This window comes from Prionailurus bengalensis, chromosome C2 (genome assembly GCF_016509475.1).
Source record: "Prionailurus bengalensis isolate Pbe53 chromosome C2, Fcat_Pben_1.1_paternal_pri, whole genome shotgun sequence".
Lineage (NCBI taxonomy): Eukaryota > Metazoa > Chordata > Mammalia > Carnivora > Felidae > Prionailurus > Prionailurus bengalensis.
Window position 1 is genome coordinate 38048243 of NC_057350.1, and position 18319 is coordinate 38066561.

The 18319-nt window shown below is 34.0% G+C and overlaps 1 protein-coding gene across 3 annotated transcripts in view; it reads left to right on the top strand.

Annotated features, from left to right (window-relative positions):
* The window catches only part of CADM2 (cell adhesion molecule 2), a 1070151-nt gene that overhangs the window by 68394 nt on the left and 983438 nt on the right, over window positions 1-18319 (top strand). The gene's annotated exons all lie outside the window — the stretch shown is intronic.

An 18319-nucleotide genomic window follows, 5' to 3' on the forward strand; every position in this document is an offset into this window, starting at 1 on the left:
AGAATCCCATCTCCCTGTTAGACAAGTCTGAATTTTTCTTACACAGAGTGAAAACCCATGACATCAGGAAACAAGGTAAAATAATCCTCTCATTGCTACTTTCCATACCAGGACTGTCATAAATTTGTCATTTCAACTTTTTAAAAAAAAAACTCAAAATTATTATCTACATCCCTAGAATATGTGTGGCTTCTTAATTGGATATTCAAATTTATTCACATAAAGTTTTACTGAAATGTAGTAATTTAAATATTTCAAACTTTTTGTAGCATTTATTTCCTTCTTTACTTACAGATTTTAGACCAAAATGTGGCTACTTATCAGCTCTAGTTATTAAGCAGAATTAGAATTATACTCTAAAATTATATTTGTATCTAAAGAACAGAAGAAGTTACTTTAGAAATTCTTTTAATGTATGGGAAGATAAGTTGTACTTTTGGTTTATCTGGTTTTAAATAAATTTGGTGTTGCAAGTTTTGCCATTTTACTAATATGTTCTATGTTTATAATAGCAGTACACTAACTGCAGTTTGTTCAGGTATTTCGACCATTTATTGACTCTTGTTCACTATGGTTGTCATTTCATCAATCCAAATAAAATTTGAAGTAACACTAAAGCTGACTTTTCTATGATCTAGTAGTGGTAATTTCTTGAGATGGGACAAGGGTCTTCTTTCTTGAGGCTCTTTCTCTTATGTTGATGTCCATTTGATAAAACTTGATGCTAATTGTTTTTTTCTCAGTTGATTTATTTTGCCAAATTTCACAAGATAAGAAAGGGCACATCTTGGGCAGAAGAGATCTTCAAAGGAGCTGATATCAGCAGTGGTCATGGCCATTCATGTAGCGATTCTGTCTCTTAATACAGCGGGCTGTGGGTTGCTCACCTTCATAATCTTGAAATAGAATATTCACTCAATGTTGAAATTTAGTTGGCTTTTGTCTTCAAGATTGCCATTCTTATTCAGTTCAGGCCTCACCCATTAGATCCATTTCCAACATGTGCATCTCGTTTCAAACACTTGGTACTCTCCTCTCTAAATACTTCCCATTGCCATAAACTGAATCCTCACCTTGAATTTGACCAGTCACATTTGTTCTTATTCAAGACTTTCACAGAATATTTCTGTGCCTTCACAGTTAGTGTTTTACACAGGTGGCACGGCTGATATTATAAGAGCTCTTCTTCACCCACTTACTCTCTTTCTTATAACTTTGAAACTGGACTGCATGCTTACGTATTTCAATCATCTGCAGATGTCAAATTCTTAACTGTCACAGATTTATTTTGTGCCTTCTTCTTGTGCTCCATTCCACTTAAGTAACCAACTCTTATGGTCCTAGGACATTATCATTCCCAGAACTACTTTACATTCAACATCTTAAGCTTCAAGATCCACTCTCTGACTACTGCTCTCTGCCTAAGTATCACTACTCTCCTTGTTTTACCTCTTAAAACACTTAGATAATTTAATGCTCCCTTCTATCCTAGTCATTGAATTTTAATTTATTTTGTTACGTTATCAGAATCGCATGGTGAGATAATTCTATCACTCTTTTACCAGGATTTCCATTTCTTCCCTCTCTTGTTCTCATCCCTTACCCAGCTCCAATGGATGGATCCTAACATCTCTTGCAAGACACTGCTAGAGAAAATGGCCAGGCCATACCGGCCAGAATATTAATCTAGGGATTATTTACAACCTCAGCTGATTGTTAATCTTTATCATTGTCAATAATTAACTCCTTTTCCCACAGCTAATCAACATTATTCTCATTCTCCTTAACTTCTGAGCCTATTGTCTGCTCCCTCAATGTGTAAAAAATTACTATGCCATCTACTTAACAGAGCAATCAAACCTTTCAAATATAATCTTCTTTGACTTTCTGTGACCTCCCATTTTATATACATATATACAAATGTGTGTGTGTGTGTGTGTGTGTGTGTGTGTGTGTGTGTGTATTCTTCCTTTCTGTCTCAGAGGAAGCAAATGCCATTTATAGCCCACACCTTTTCTTCCTAGCCAGGTTTTTAATCCTTGTTCACTTGACTCCTCTATAATCTTGGTTTGTCAGTTAATTTGTTTTCTAAAACTTTTTCTGTCACTCCCTAAGACACCCCCACCCTAAAAATCTAAATCTTTTTTTTTTTTCATCTTGCGTATCAGTCTGAGTTGCAGCAAAAAAAACAGATGGGATACTAAAATTAGTTTAAGTAGAATTTTATAAAGGGGCTATTTACAGGGGTGTAGGCAGTGTGTAGGGAAAGGATAAGGGACAGTGAAGTACCAAGGACTAGTAACAGCAGGGTACTTTACCATCCAAAGGCTGAAAATGTGAGAAGAGGGTGTGGTTCCTGGACCAGGAGGCAGAGAAACGGCTGCCTTAGAGAGGCATGATGTTTGTTCGATGGATGAAGCCACTGTCCTATGCACAGATATGGAGCAAGGACAAGAAATACCCAGGAATAAAAATCTGAGTTTCTCTTCTTTCTTTGGTCTCCTACCAGTGTTTTCCATTGATTTAACCCAACAAGCAGTTAGAGGACAAAAGAACTGATTGAATTAGGAAGTCAGCCTTACAGAGCATACAGCATGTTAGAGAAGGATGAAAATTTAATGTAGATGGGCAAATAAAGGATATTCACCACATCTTGATTTCATTACCTTCTCAGTTCTTCTGAACAAGTTGTTGATTTCAGAACATAAGGTACTTTTTGGGGAGGCTGTCTGGGCAGCTGCACATATTCCTCAAGCCCAGGCTGATTTTCCTTTTCTTCTCAAGCTGCTGAAATCCATCTCCTTTAACCAATTCAAATGTTTATTTTCTAAAGTTATTTTTCATTTTTACCAAGTAGCTAATCACCCCCCTCTCTTATTTTCCTGTGAAATATTTAATTCTCCCAAGCATAGGAATTTTTCTGGTTTATGTTCCTACAAGGACCTTCATAGCAAGGACTATATCTCATTTGTCTATGTTTGTTCTGTACCTATTGTTGTTTGGTTCATATTAGATACTCAGTAATTATGTGTTTCACTAATTTGTGCCCTCTGTCTTCTACCAGTACTGAGTTCCCTACTGATAACTACTATACAAGTGTCATCTTTATACCAAATATAGTTTGTCATGGGTTATCTGTTTGGGAAATAAATAAGTGGTTCTATTTGAAATTAACATCACTTTCTAGAAGGTTCAATAGTCCAAATTACTATATTTTATCTTGAGTTACATTAATTGGGAAGGATGACCTAGAAACAAGGTCACAAAGACAACACTAGCATCAAAGACCATTGAAAGGAGGACCGCATCTCCTTTTTGGAAAAGCAGCCTTTCTTTCTCCAATTCTGTCATTGCAAATGCACATAGGGAAAGTTATATAGGGACACTCAGAATCAAAAGAGACAAATTTACCACTAAAGACACATGCAGAATATACTAAAATTGCGGTGTTGTTTTTATGGAAAAATGTGAAGGAAATGATCTAGTGCAGTATAATACTTTCGAATTTAAATATATAAATTTAGTCTATAGTATGTCTTTCTCTTTAATGTTATCCATCAATCATTTATGCATTTAAATGAAATACTTAGCTGTCCCTCCTTTTAATCACCTAAGAAAGGAATCTGCATTTTTGTATTGAGAATTGTGCTCAGTTAGGTTTTGTCAAATTGATCATGTGGAATATCATCTTTTGACTTTTAGGAATAGTTCTCTCAAATGATTTCATTGTTCACATGTTATATGGGCATTCCTGCATGACCTACCTTGACAGAGACAAAGAAATAGACTAAATATGTGTGCTGTGACTCCAGTGCCCTTCCTCACTACCAGGTTAAGGAAAGATTCCACATTAACCTTGTCATGACAATAGTAAGAAAAGAACATTTCTTTTTCTTAATAAACCCTGTCTTAGCTTTTTCTCTTGTGCTGAGAGATTTTCAGTATATGTTCTCTCTACATATCCTTTTTTACTAGTTATCAGTGTTTTGAATTTGGAAAGGATAAGACAAAAATGCTGCTTCTTTATTTAAATTTGCAGATAAAGAAACATAGCTGATATGCTTTGCTTTTGTTTTTATTTAAGCCAAATTGAAAGATATGTCTCTAGTCTTATGTGCTATCGTTTTTGTTTTTTGAGGTGATAAAGTCATGTTGTTTTCACCAAAAAAAAAAAAGTGAAATTAACTAGTTGTGAGGACTATATTCTCTAGCCGTCAACAGTAATTAAAAGGTGGTTCTATTCCCTAACCACACATTACATTTCACACTTTCCTGATTGGATTTTACTCCCAAGGTGCTCATTGAATGGGAATTTAACGTTTATTTTTAGGCAGCTCCTTTGTGTTTATACTGTTTACTTTCAAATTCTTGGAGACAGCTATAAGTAAATGCCAACGTAGAGAATTTTCAACACTCGATAAAGTTGTTATGTTTGTTGAAATATATCCAAGAAAAGCATTATCTCCTTTCTCTACTCACTCTTCAAAAATGTTAACATAATCTCTCTGTTCTTTCTTGTATTCTGACCATATTCCCTTTGTTTCATGAAGGGGTTATGATGCTAGGTAATATAAATTACTATAGCAAATAAAATAAGAAATAAATTACTTTAAAATGGGAAATTTTGTAATGGAGAAAGGAGTGAGACACAAAAGCAAGGAAAATGATGACAGTTTGAGGTTTCATGGAAGTGTTTTGAGACCAATTAAACATTTGTGAATATGTGTGGCTTGTTTATAGGAAAAAAAGAATGGTAAGTATCAAAACGAGAAATGGCCCTAGTGGTTAGGAATCAAAAGCACTTGTAGACTAACCACACTCAGAGTGCCTCAGGGCAGTTATAAAACTCACTAATATATTGTATTTTATTGGACATATCCATATCTTCATTTGTATGTGTCCATCTATTATATAGGCATATTGATTTCCCAATGTTTCTGGCCATTATATTTACCTACTCTATTTTTCAAATAGTAACTCTTCCACAACTTTCCTGTGTTTTTCCTTTAACATATTTTCCAGGAGAACATATATTCATTGTTTTAAGCCATCTGAAATAACAGAATCAATAAGAATAACTATTGTTTTTATCTGCCTAGTATGTACAATGCATAGTGCTAATCTTTCTCCCTGTGATATGTATTATTCATTACATTAACTTTATGAGCCAGGTATCACTATCCCTAGTTTACAAATTATACAAAAAAAGAGAAAGAGAAATATACAATTAGATAATAGATATACAAGAATGCTAAGTTTTGAATATCACATATTGTTCTTGCTCTCTTCTTTTATTTTCATTCAGTGCATTTCCTTCTGTGGTTTTGAAGAACTGTTGAGAGTTCCAACATAATGGATAGGATTTCTTAAAACAACCTGGATAATAACTTTGGAATTTAAACTGGAGGTATATGTGAAAAAATAATTGTTAAGAAGGATGTTTGAAAATAAACAAGATACATTTTAAATAATTAGAAGTAATTGATTCGGGGGTAAAGAGGGGAAAAAATTAACTAAGGATCCTGGACTACTGGCAAGTATAATGGTTATAATTAACTTGTCTACTCAATTGGGAGATGAAGATAATTACTAAAATTCATTAGATCCTCTCACTGAGTTCAGGTGTCTCTCTTATAACAATATTTGAAAAGATTCCTTCAACTTAGGAGTAAATAAATTGAGAAAACTACACCATGGATTTTTTTTACATTGCTTCTGGTAAAAGCGTATTATGAGACTAGTAATAACACACTATTCCACTTTACTGTCATTGTAGTGTTGGCTGGAGCCAAGAGTAGTTAAGGTGATATGTATAACTGTCTCTGTTAGGTATATTCTTGTATTTCCCTGCCCCTGGTTCTCTACCCATATTTTCCACTTTGCACAGTGGACATGCAGATTTCCCATATGAAATCTGTGAGGACACTCCATATCTCTGTGTGGAGTTGCCCAAAGTTCTCTCTGGAAATTACAAGCTCTAGGGCTAAATTAGAGATCACCGACAGAATGTCACTCTTGCCTTTTCTATTTTTGTTCTTAGTTGCTTCAGATAGAAGCAACTTCTATTCCTATTTTTATTCCTATTCAGGTACTGCAGGAGGTGCAACAATCTTTTGTTATCCCTTTCAGATGATGTCTGCAAATGACTTCTACCTCTATAGTGGCGAGGAGGGTGGGAGTCTCCATCTCTGTCTCTTTAAAAGATCATTATCCAGCCTGACAGCGTGGGCAACCCTTCTCCCTTACTAAGAAGCCTTTTCTTTATATCTATTTCCTTTATCTTATTGCCTTACATATGCATTGGGAGAGAGCTTTGCCTAGAGACTTTGCTACTTAGCAATTTAAAACACTTGTCACCTCACAGTCTGCATAAGAGAAAGCCATCTTCCTTCCATTTAGAAGTTACTGTCCAAAGTCCCCTTCTTTTTTCTTTCCATTCCTTCCTTTAGGCTTTCTTTTCTTCCTTTTTTTAAATGTTTATTTATTTGAGAGAGAGAGACAGGCAGAGAGAGAGAGAGAGAGAGAGAGAGAGAGAGAGACAGCATGTGCATGAGTGAGGGAAGGGCAGAGCGAGAGAGGAACACAGAATCTAAAGCAGGCTCCAGGCTCTGAGCTGTCAGCAAAGAGCCTCACGGGGGGCCGGCTAGAACTCATGAGCCATGAGAATGTGACCTGAGCCGTGAGATCATGACCTGAGCCAAAGCTGGACACTTAACTGACTGAGCCACCCAGGTGCCCCTCTTTTCTTTTTTAAAAAATGTTTGTTTATTTATTTATTTATTTATTTATTTATTTATTTATTTATTTATTTTTTGAGACAGAGAGAGAGAGAGAGAGAGAGAGAGAGAGAGAAGAAAGAGAATCCCAAGCAGGCTCCATGCTCTCAGTGCAGAGCCCGAGTCAGAACTTGAACTCACAAACCTTGAGATCATGACCTCAGCAGAAATCAAGAGTTGGATGCTTAACTGACTGAGCCACCCAGGTGCCCTGAGTCTTTCTTTTCAATCTCCATTTCTTGCTGTAACATTTTTCTTCTTTCATTTTATACTATTTTTTTAATTACCAAGGTAATCACTGCAGCTAACATTAGCCTCACTGGTGGCCTGAAAATTAAAGCATTTAAAAAAAAAAAAAAAGGAAAAGAAAGCTATTGAATTCTTAGAAGTCAAAGTAAGGACAAAAGAAAGCTTCTTAAAATAGGCAAAGTAAAAATATGAAGGCCTGGTATAGTTAGTTTTCAGTCTTTTCTCAGGACTTAGTTAAATGCTGATTCCATAGTTTATTTAACTTCTGAAATTTTGAAAATTCAGTTTCACAGATATTAAGCACAAGTAAGGAAGAACAAACAGAACAGTCTAGTCAACGTTTCAAATTTGTGAGAACTTAGGCACATTTTTTTCAGTGTTGTCTTCGCATGTAAAGTGAAGGTTACTCTGCATACCACAGAGTATTATGTGAAAATTAAAAAAAGAAAATATATGTATCATATGTATATAGTTCATTTCATGCTCTAGAACATAATAAGTACTCAATGCAAAGATAGTTTGGCTAACTTTATTGTGGCTTATTCATATTTTATGCTGTGTGTCTCAAGGGATACCTAGATAATACTATGTTCAGGAATTATCAAATATGTTTGTTACAAAGTGCAGATTCCCTAAGTCTGATGCAAGATCCAGGAATATCCATTTGTAAATCAATCCCAGTAGGTTGTTGTGATACTGTTGAAAGATCTCAGTGATTAGGTCCTGAGACATGGGATTTACACCTTCCTTAGCCCACTCAAATCTTTGATGCTTACTGGCATGTAATCTTGATGTAGTTATTAAGACATTTTAAGATTATTTTAATGGGGATAAATGTGTACTTAGCATATAGTAAACAGCAAATCTACAATTATAATCTAGTGGAAATATTTCTACATAAATAAATAATTTGATGGCCTCAGCATTAACTATAACACCAAGCTTAAAGACGAAGTACTGTTCTGACCTAGGACACTTTTCTATCCCCTTGCATAATAAATGCATACATGAGTGGAAGAGTTTGCATTAAAGATGGGCTTCTAGAAGTATTTTCAAAACTCTTTTGTTTTGAAAACAAGCAAACAAACAAAAACTCTCCTTGTTTTATATACTTTGTTTCTCTATTTTCCACAAAATGTAAAACATAACACACACACACACACACACACACACATACACACAGAGATGAATTGTCTTAAATAAATTAACGCATTGAGTACATTTGTGATAACATTACCAATGCAAGAGAACTCTAGGGAAATATTTGGCCATTTGTGCAATTTTTTGTGATTTCTAAAATAATGTGATGCTTTTTATTTACATTTATTAATATTGAGGAGAAAGTCTAAATACCTTAGTTCTATTTTACAGTCCATCCCTGTACCGTCTGATCTTAGTAACTAAGTTCCAGGTTTCCATAAATAACTTATGCATTGTAAAAAATTTTCTTTAAACTGTAGTATACTTAAAGACAATTTTAATGATATTTACATATAGTTCCACAAATTTTAGTTTCTGATTTTACCTGTCGTTCTCTTAACCTGTATCTTCTCTCTGAGCCCCATCAATACTACTTCTTGTGAAAGTACAAGGATAAGTATAGAATTAAGAGGTCAGTAGGAAAGTCTTTTCCATCTTCAATGTTGCCAGCATCTAGTTAACTTAAATATTGAAGAAGTCAACTGTCTTCTCCTCTGCTTTCAACATCCTGAAACCCAGTGTGGTTCTGTCACTTTCTGCTTCCTGTCTTAGTGATAGTAACAGTGAGCAAGAAAAAATAATAGTAATAAATTGGCCTCACCCAGCCATAGTCTTGGCAGTCAATATTTCCTTCATACTTAATACAAAGCAAAGATTCCAAACCTTTGATTGATTTCAGTAAGACCAAGCCTTCAGGCAGTATAAATGAATGTGGTTCCAAGAATCTCAGTTCAATGAGAGTAAAATTCCATGAGTTTTCATATAATGAGAAATAGGAGCACACAAATACTGAATGTTCAGGAGCCTAATAATGATCCTGAAAATAAAGGAACACTTCATGCAAAGATTTTGAAAAACACAAAAGAAATGTGACCTCTTCACAATTAAAATTACATTTTGATTTTGTGCTTTTTCTAAACTTTGTATCAAGATATGAAAAACTGAAATTACTAAATACATAAAGTGTTTGAACCAATGCAGATTTCAGGCTCTTAAGCTGGTCAGAGACTTAAATATTCCTTACTGTGAACATTCTTTAAATCACTTACTCGTTCCTTGCCTTTGTTAACTTGCTGCCTTGTTTGTTTGTTTGCATCAAGTTTATCCTTGTTCCACTGCTGCTGTTACCTGGAACTAAAATGATAGAGACTCATTAATACAGATTAGTGTCTGAAAGTGAGCAACACTTATAGATAGCAATTCTTGTTTTCCTTTTCCAGAATTCTCTGGAGTGAAGAAAGGCCAAGGGGCTAGTTGCTAGAGGAGAATTAAGCCATCTCAAACAAACAAACAATAGGCTTAATCCTTTTTCACTCCGGTGTTTATAAAGGAGCAGATTACCCATCCTTGGAATAGATGTTCTGCTACTTCGCATTCTGATTATGGTAGCTGATGGCAACAATACAAGCACAGTCCCAAAGTTTAATAATAATGCATATTTTCATTCTCTCGGAAACAAAGTGATAAATGTTCACTATATTCAGCACTTTAATCTCTGCTGAGGTGGCATACTTTAGACCCAACAGAAAGAATGCATAAATCGGAGTCTATATGCAGGCAGATTTTATTGTGTGAACATTTTATTACATGATGTAAGAAATGATACTACAGGAGTTTGGCATGAAGTCAAAACTCATTGTACAAGATCAGATTTAAATATAGTATCATGTTTTAATCTATTTTTGCCTTTGTCAATTTGACAGTCATCTTTTGTCTTGTAATTAAATATCAGTTTGGACCCTCAGGCCTCTGAGACAAATTGGTTGTATTCTTATATGTTAAACACTGACTTAATTCAGCTCAATCTTTTAATTCTTCTTCCTTTAATTACTTAGTAGCTCAAACTAATAACTGGTTTTGTTTCTTTAAACTTATCATGTACTCTTGCCAAAGCAAATTGCTATATCTGATTTCATGTGAACGGCAAGTTGCTTAGCAACTTAAATCTGCCTTATATTTCATCTTTTTGCATACTCTTTAATCTCTAAATTTTTATCAGGGTGTAATTTTAGTCATATATCTATATTTATTCAGATTATTTTTTTTATTCTCACAGTGAGCAGTTTGTTCTCCATTGAGTTTGTAGATGTGGGGTGGAGGGGGGAGAGTAGGGGGTGAGGAAAAGAGAGAGACAGAAAGACAGAGAGAATGTGAGAGAAAATAGTGGGAGCCAGAAGAGGAAAGAGAAGAGAGTAAGAGAATGCATTTATAATGTCCTATTCTTGTATGTTTTAGGCTCATAAATTCTTATTCCTTTTCCACCTTTCCTGTGTGGTTCACATGTCCTGTTTTGTGTTCCAGGGACCAAGGCTCTTGTTTCTCACCTTAAGGAGTGAGGATTTAGTCATCCATAGTAGTTCCTGTACTATTTCATGCATAATTGGCATTCAGGCTCAGAACACTTTTAAAACAGATCCGATTCAGAGCCTTAGGTGGCTTTATCCCCAGAGAGAAATTATCCCTTTGGGAGGTTTGTCATCTTTGGCAGGAAGAAAATGGTGTTACTATTTCGTACTTTCATTGTGTCGTGGCAGACAGGCAGTGACTTTTCAGCCAGGTCCATAGGCTAATTGTAGAAATGATGGGAAATGTCAGAATTTAAAGAAAAAACTGCCTTAAAGTAAGTGACAGTTGTCACTTTGCTTATTTTCTGCTATTTGCTGTAATAGGCACCAAACTATAAAGGAACATTTGAAGGAGAATAAAGATTTGTTTCACACATGCATAATACTGAAAGGAAATGAGCTTTAAATATTGGTGTATGTTCCTTCAGAATGTAATTACCCTAAATTACTCTATCAGTCACTCTTCTTCATCAAGGACCAAAAATAATTTCTCCAGGAACTCTCCCTTCTTCCATACCCAGTCTCATAAATGCATACTCAGAGGTGTGTTGCTTACAAATCACAAAAACAAATGATGAAGGGAGAGTGAGTGCCCATTAATTCTGTGCTTTCTTTTTGAGATCAACTGCTTCAACCAGCTATTATTTGTCTCAGGAACAAAAGTAATCTCAAGCTTAAAACTGTGAATCGTTGGTTTCAACTTTATTTTTTAAATTTTATTTATTTTGTTATTTTTTCTAGATTGAGGCTCCAATTGTAATGAGGCAGTGACAATGCTTGTTTAATGAACACTGAATTAATTTCAGATTTTGTTTATGGAACTTTGAGTTGCCTTTGATATTTTAACATTTTCTCCACTCTGCTTTTTTCTATGCCTTTTTAGAGGTTTTGCGATATATGACTAAAACTTTTTTGGTCACGTTTCATTTCTTCTACATCTCTATCATTTGCAAAATTTTAGAGAGATAGTTTTTTTTTTCTATTATTTTAAAATAAGTGATATATGAAAGTGTCTCTTTCTATGTTCAGTGCAACAGAATGGTATTGTCTAGCCCAAATGCCACCTAGCTTGAAAACTACATATGAATAGTAGTAGGCTCAATTCCCTTCTAAACTGCTCTCCTAGTGATTTGAGTAAATGATCTAAAGGAAAGTGTGTGGCCGTATATGCCTGTAAAACATGCCTGTCAACATTAGGTACCATGTAGCTTCCTGGAAACCTCCATCATCATCTTCTTTTCCTGGTTGTTTACAGTTATCCTTGTCAAGATACCCAAAGCCAGTTGAAGAAATCATACCTCTGCCATTATGGGAGATATAAAATTTAATATCCATACAATGGAGCTATATCTACATGCTCCCAAACTTCTAATTCTTTGAGCACCAGAAGAGAGCTCTTGTTCTGGTCATAAATAATAAAAGTGCTTTCTTCTTCATTTTAAGCATACCATGTCCCTGGACCTCTAAACCTCTTTGTGCTAGAGACTCATAATGTGAACACACTGGTTCGTGATTATTTACCTCAAAATCCTTGTGACCTAAGTAGGGACATGTGCCATTCCATCCATCAATTTGCCATACTTTAGCTTCTTGATCAACAAAACTTCTCACCTCTGCCTAAGACTACCAAGGCTCCTGTGCTAATGATCTGAGATGAATAAATTCAGGGGTTTGTGTGTTCAACAGGGATGAGGAAAAGGATGTTTCCTCTTAGTAGCAGCTAGCCAAAATCATGGTCAATACAGGGGCATATCTATTCAGCAGTAAATGGAATTAATCTCCAAAGAGCTTGGGAATGTGAGATTTAAAATGTAATCCTCAAAGCAGTTTGGCTTCTCTGCTTGGTGGTGATCTGTTATAACACTGAATGATAAAACTTGCTTCTGGCAAAGGATTTCAGGTCAGTTGGAAGTGTCTGTCTGCTCTCCATTATAGAGGGATACATTCCAGAAGAAATTAGCTGGGGTTGGTGTATCAACTTCCTAAAATTGCTTCCTCTCAGCAATGAGAGTATTCTTTGATGTAGGTTACATTTCTCTCTTATACTTTCTGCCAAGTCTTTTCTGGGCTAAGATATTGTACACTGTTTTTACCTTTTAGGAAAGACTTACCAATCAGACAGGGATGGTTCCAGGGAAGTCAGTTGCCAAGAAAAATCAGTGAAATTCTTGGGTGGATATTTGGCATCTAAGCTAAGAACATCCCGTTTAAAAAAAAAAAAACTTTTAGTAATTTTTTTTGAAAGAATCTCAACTGAAAGCCAGCTTGTGAATGGATATGGATTAGAAAAAATAATCCCTCAAACTGATGTTTCCAACACTCTTCAAAAGTGGACCCATACAAAGAATGTCCTTTGGTTCATTATAGCTGTCACTGCAGACAGTGCCTGGCACTCTCTGAAATGTCACCCTGCCTCTACATGACCTGGTATGCAGGGGAGATTCTTTTAAAAAGCTGCCCCATCTTTGACTGTTAGGCTGAACATTTTACAGTTGTTTCCCAGCAGCCCATTGCTTTATCACATCATTTGATGTTGCTGTTCCATGTATCTTTCAAATATGTATACTGATACCTAGCTTCAATTACCCTACTTTAACTCACAGGACAATGGGGGAAACCTGAACCTGGATACACTTTAATATGGCACAAGAACTATTAAACCTGGAATTCCTTCTGGGAACTCATGATAGAAAATCTGACGTGGCAGTTTCACGTTAGATATTAGTTACATAAAATACAAATTTAAAAGTAAGAAGTAGGATGTTTTATTCACATAACCCTTCAAAAGATGTCAAGTTTTTGGTCTAGGTTGTTTACATATTACCCTCCTTGTTTTCAGGTTTCTTGATATAGCTCTTTTGTCTTTACTATGTGGGATTTGTAAAAGACAATCTGTTCTAGTGTGGGGAAAAAATTAAGAATTTTATTTCTATTTTCATTCCATCTTATTTTTAAAATTGATTTTGTGTATATTATAGAATATTTCTAATGAATGTGTAGGGTAGTATATGTGTATGTTTTATAAATAAAAATATGAATATGTGGGGCATGTGTATAGACTGTTTTTATTTTATTTATTTGCTCTGAATGTGCAATATAAGGGTAGGAAACAAAATTGATGACCTCTTTCAAAACTGTTTTACTATGGGGATATATTGGTAAGTGCCCAGCACTCCCCTGATGAAAGAAGGTATATGATATCAGTTTCATGGAGCATGACTTGAATCCTTTCTCCTAAGAAGGTATGTATTGGGAAATTTTTCATAGAATTTAACTAAAAAACATTCCATAATCTCTTGTGTATTTTTAGTATTGGTCTATTCATCAACATTCCTAAATGACCATTGATAGTGTCTTTTCCAGTTGAAAGGGTGTCTCAAAAGATTGAAAAGTGAAAAGATAGAAGCCAGGGCAGGTGGTTATGCTAATTAAAACCGTATTATCTATGTTTTGATTATAAGTAGTGGCTGATGCATTGGGAAACTAGCAAACAATTTGCACAAATCCCATTCCTGAGAGGTCTAATTATTTTTAAAGAAGTTTAATAATTCTGACTACACTGTCAGTCATAAGTCATACTCGTTCACTTGGCCTCTGGTGGTGATTTGTTTAAAATAGCCAAAGGAACTTTTCATGTTGCATTATTCCAAAATATATACGAAGATTCAGTGAACCAAAACTTTACTTCTCCTTCAGCTGCCACACTCCCAAATCCATTATGAATTTCTTTCATTTTTTTCAACAGATAAATCCATTAATTCATTGCAACCCTAGGCATGAAATTAAACTACCATTTCCACAACCAACAGCAAAAACCCATGGGGTCAATTATAGTTATTGGTCTGTTTTGTTGATTGTATCTTCTAAAATGTAAAGTACAGTATATCAGTTGCCAATATTCAGTTATAATTAAATTTTTCAGCATGTAAGCATCTACTAATTAGTAGAAAAATGCAAATTTGCCTTATCTCCAAAAGAATAAATCAAATCAAAGGATGAATTTACAGAGAACTATAATTTTAGAACAGCATCTTAAAATCATCATGTTATGTGACTATAAAACTGACTAAATATAACAAAAGTTATGTGATTAACATAAAATATTTTTTGTAATTACATTTTGGCTACAATAATTTCCATAGACAGACTAATGTAAAATATTTTTTAAAAGATTACCTAACATAGAATTAAATAGTGAAAATGTAGCTCTTAAAATACTATTAATTACATGTAAAGGCTATTGTTAGTTAGCTTAACTAATGGTTAAAATGTATATTACATTCTCTTTCAACGATCAGCATACCACAAATCTAGGTGAGACTTTTCCCATGACCCCCAAATTATCTAACAATTATCCACAAGAGTGAACAATAGCTTAGCATACTTTTCACAATAAGAAGAAATGATGGATTCTTCATATTTATTTTTATAACAGAGTCAATTATAGATATTTAAGAAGCTGCATGATAAGTAACAACAAAACATCTTTAGCAACATATTCTATAAGTTACCATTTTGTTTTATATTGCATCCTTCATGTAGTAAAGCCTATCCAGTATTCAGTCATCATATGCCTTGGCTCCAGCCCTTTTTCATTATTTTTGTGAGCACAGACTCGCTGGCTTCTGCTGTACAGTGAGGATGTCTTTGCTGGCCACTCTCCACCATACAATTGTCCTTCATGACCTACCAATTTTTCATACACACAGCATGTACACACACATATTCAAATTAGTATTCTGATGAAAGGATAATCAGTTTTCTACTCTTATTTTATAAACTACTACAATGGGTCCCATATGTCTTAAAATGGAAATCATAAATCCTGATAGTGAGTTCTATGATTCTGGTCACAGGTCATACAGCCTCTCCAACAATGAAAATTATAATAAGGAGTTCCACAAGGCTATTTCAACTGACTGATAGTATTAACAATAAGGGGGAATTCTCACAGACATTTATATGTTGTTCTTTTTAAAAAATTGAAACAAAGCTAAGGAGCAAGAGTTTGTAATCAGGGTACTGTACTAAGGAAGGAAAATTACAAAAGGGAGTAAAATGTATTGACAATGACATACATACTTTATGGTAGAAACAAACCTAGTATATTTACATAAAGGATTTTAACCTTCACAAATGCTTTTAAAATTAATATTCATTTTTATACAAGAAAACTGAGGCTAAGTTAAAGATTATAAAATGCCTTATCCAATGGTTTACATCAACTCATATCCAATTCTTATAAACCAAGTTACATATTGTCACCATAACTCAGCCATGATCATCTTTAAATTATCAAGAAGACTGTGACATAAAAATTGAATTTTGACTAAAGTGATAATTTAAGAGTCTAATACCCATTTTTTAAACTCATGTATATCTACTATACACTTATGGGACACATATAATATGCTAAGCACGGTGTTATGTAGCTAAAAGAAAAATAAAAATACAAAATACAAAAACATTTTTTAAGAAACGCTTAACTCATTGGAGTAATAGTTCAGATTTTGTGCTGTGATAAGAGGGTGTATGGTTATTGATTTATAAAGGAAGAAATAAATCATGTTATAGGTAATATGAGAGGTATTTAATTTGTTTTATATAATAGATGAATTTTTATATCTCTCTGGAAGGCTGATTACAAGTTGGTGGACAAAGGGGCTGGAGGAAAATAACCAGAGAGATGAAAACGTGTTCAGATTCAAGAGATTGCATAAAGTGCCTCCTAAAATTGTACTTGTATATAATAGGGAACTTGAGTTGAGATTAAAAGTTGGGAAGGACAAAATTTTCCAGAGCTTGTATTCCATGGTGAGAAATTTGGACTCTGCAGAGGTAAAATGATTATAATAACAACTGAGAACTGCTACCCAGGAAGCAGAAATAAAATATCATAGCAAGAATTAAACTTGAGAAAAGAAAGTCAGTTTGACTGTTGCAATAATCAAGATAAGGTACTCTTAAGATTTGAATTGGGATAATTGTAAAAAGAACAGAGAAGCAGAAGTCAAAAGATCTCAAGATAAAGTTAGGAGGTGTAATTGAGAGGATGTGGTGACCTGTGGTGTGAGGAAGAGGCAGTTGATGGAGCTCCCAAGACTCCAGATAATGTATACAGAGTATGATAGTCCATATGGGGTAGCTGAGTTTGAGATTCTGTGAAACATAAAAAGATATGATTAGTAGCCAGCCTTGTGTATGGTCTAAATTGAAAGGGAAAATTCAGAATCAACAATGACAGCTAAGTTATGGGCATGGGGAAAGCCAGCAGGGGGGATTATTCTAAGGGAAACCTGAAAGGAAAAGATGGTGAAAATTGAATATATGGAAATAGGATGTCTAAAAGTGATCATCATTAGGAAAAAAAATAGTAGATAGTAGTAAAGAAACTACATGGTCTTAATGAGAATGGAAAAGTGATGAGGAAAGTTACAGGGAGAATGAAATGGTTAATTGTGTCAAGTAATACAGTAGTTCATTATGAAGAAGATAATAGATAAGTGAGTGGTTCATTGATTTTCGCAATTTGATCACTGAAGACCTTAGTGGGAATAGTTTCAGTGACGTAGTAAGAATGGAAGTTGTCTTCTCTGGGTCTCATGAATTGAAAGAGAAGTCATAGAGCAATCAAGAACTTGAATGTCAGAAGTGATAAAGATAATTTACCTTATATTAGTCACATGTTGAATGTTTTATTTCATTTAACTTATTTGTTTCCTTGTGATCTGAATGCACTATTAGCAGTTTTTCATAGAATCTGTATTTAGATTGGAGAAGCCATTTTTAAAAAATAAATATTAATACCAAGATGATGTGGTGTTTACTTGCTCCTGAAAACGAATAACAGGGTGAATCTTAGGCAGATAATTAAATTCTTATCCAACTTTTTCAGTAACACAATTATCAATGATTTGATGTTAGCTTTTTTCCCTATATATTTTTGCGTTTTAAAAATGCAATTTAGGCAGCATGATTCTATAATATAATTTTGCTTTGCCACTTTACCATCTTAAACTATAAATATATCTTATAATTTAAAAAAATGTTTTCTTTGGTGTGAAGTATATCAGAAATTTCTAATGTGTGCAATAATATTAATATATTGTAACATACATATAACAGTAACAGTATAAGTTATCTTCAGTAGTAAAAAGTTGAGTATCACACACTATAATAATCAGAAGTTTCAGGATTTCGATCCTGGTTATGGTAAGAATTGGCATTGCTCTTTATCAAGTTATTTAGCCTCAGTTTTCTTGTATGAAAATAGGGAATTAATTTCAAACCCATTTGTGAAGACTAAACAAAATAATTTGTGAAAACCTTTGCATAATTTCCAGAATAAATGTTGAATAAATTGTTTTTATTTCCTTTTAAAATGTTCTATTCCAGCAGAATTCTAAACAAATGCTTCTTCTTATTTTTTTTCCTAAGAATCTTTCCTTTTAAAGGATTAGGTTACAGGTAAATGTTGCATAAAGAGCCTTAGGGAAACTGTTTTTTAGGATTTCCAATGCTTGACAAAATATACATTTCATAGTAAGATAAATGTCTTTTCAAATGACTTTCTTAAAGTATTTTTGTACAACTAAATACATTATCTGGTAAAAATCCTTCAATAATTTTAAAGCAGCACCACCTTTTCCACATGAGAACAAACATAGAAATATTATATATTTTAAATTTTATGTGTACTGGTTAATACTAGAGGGAATTGGGTTTTACCTATGAGTCTTTGTGAAAACG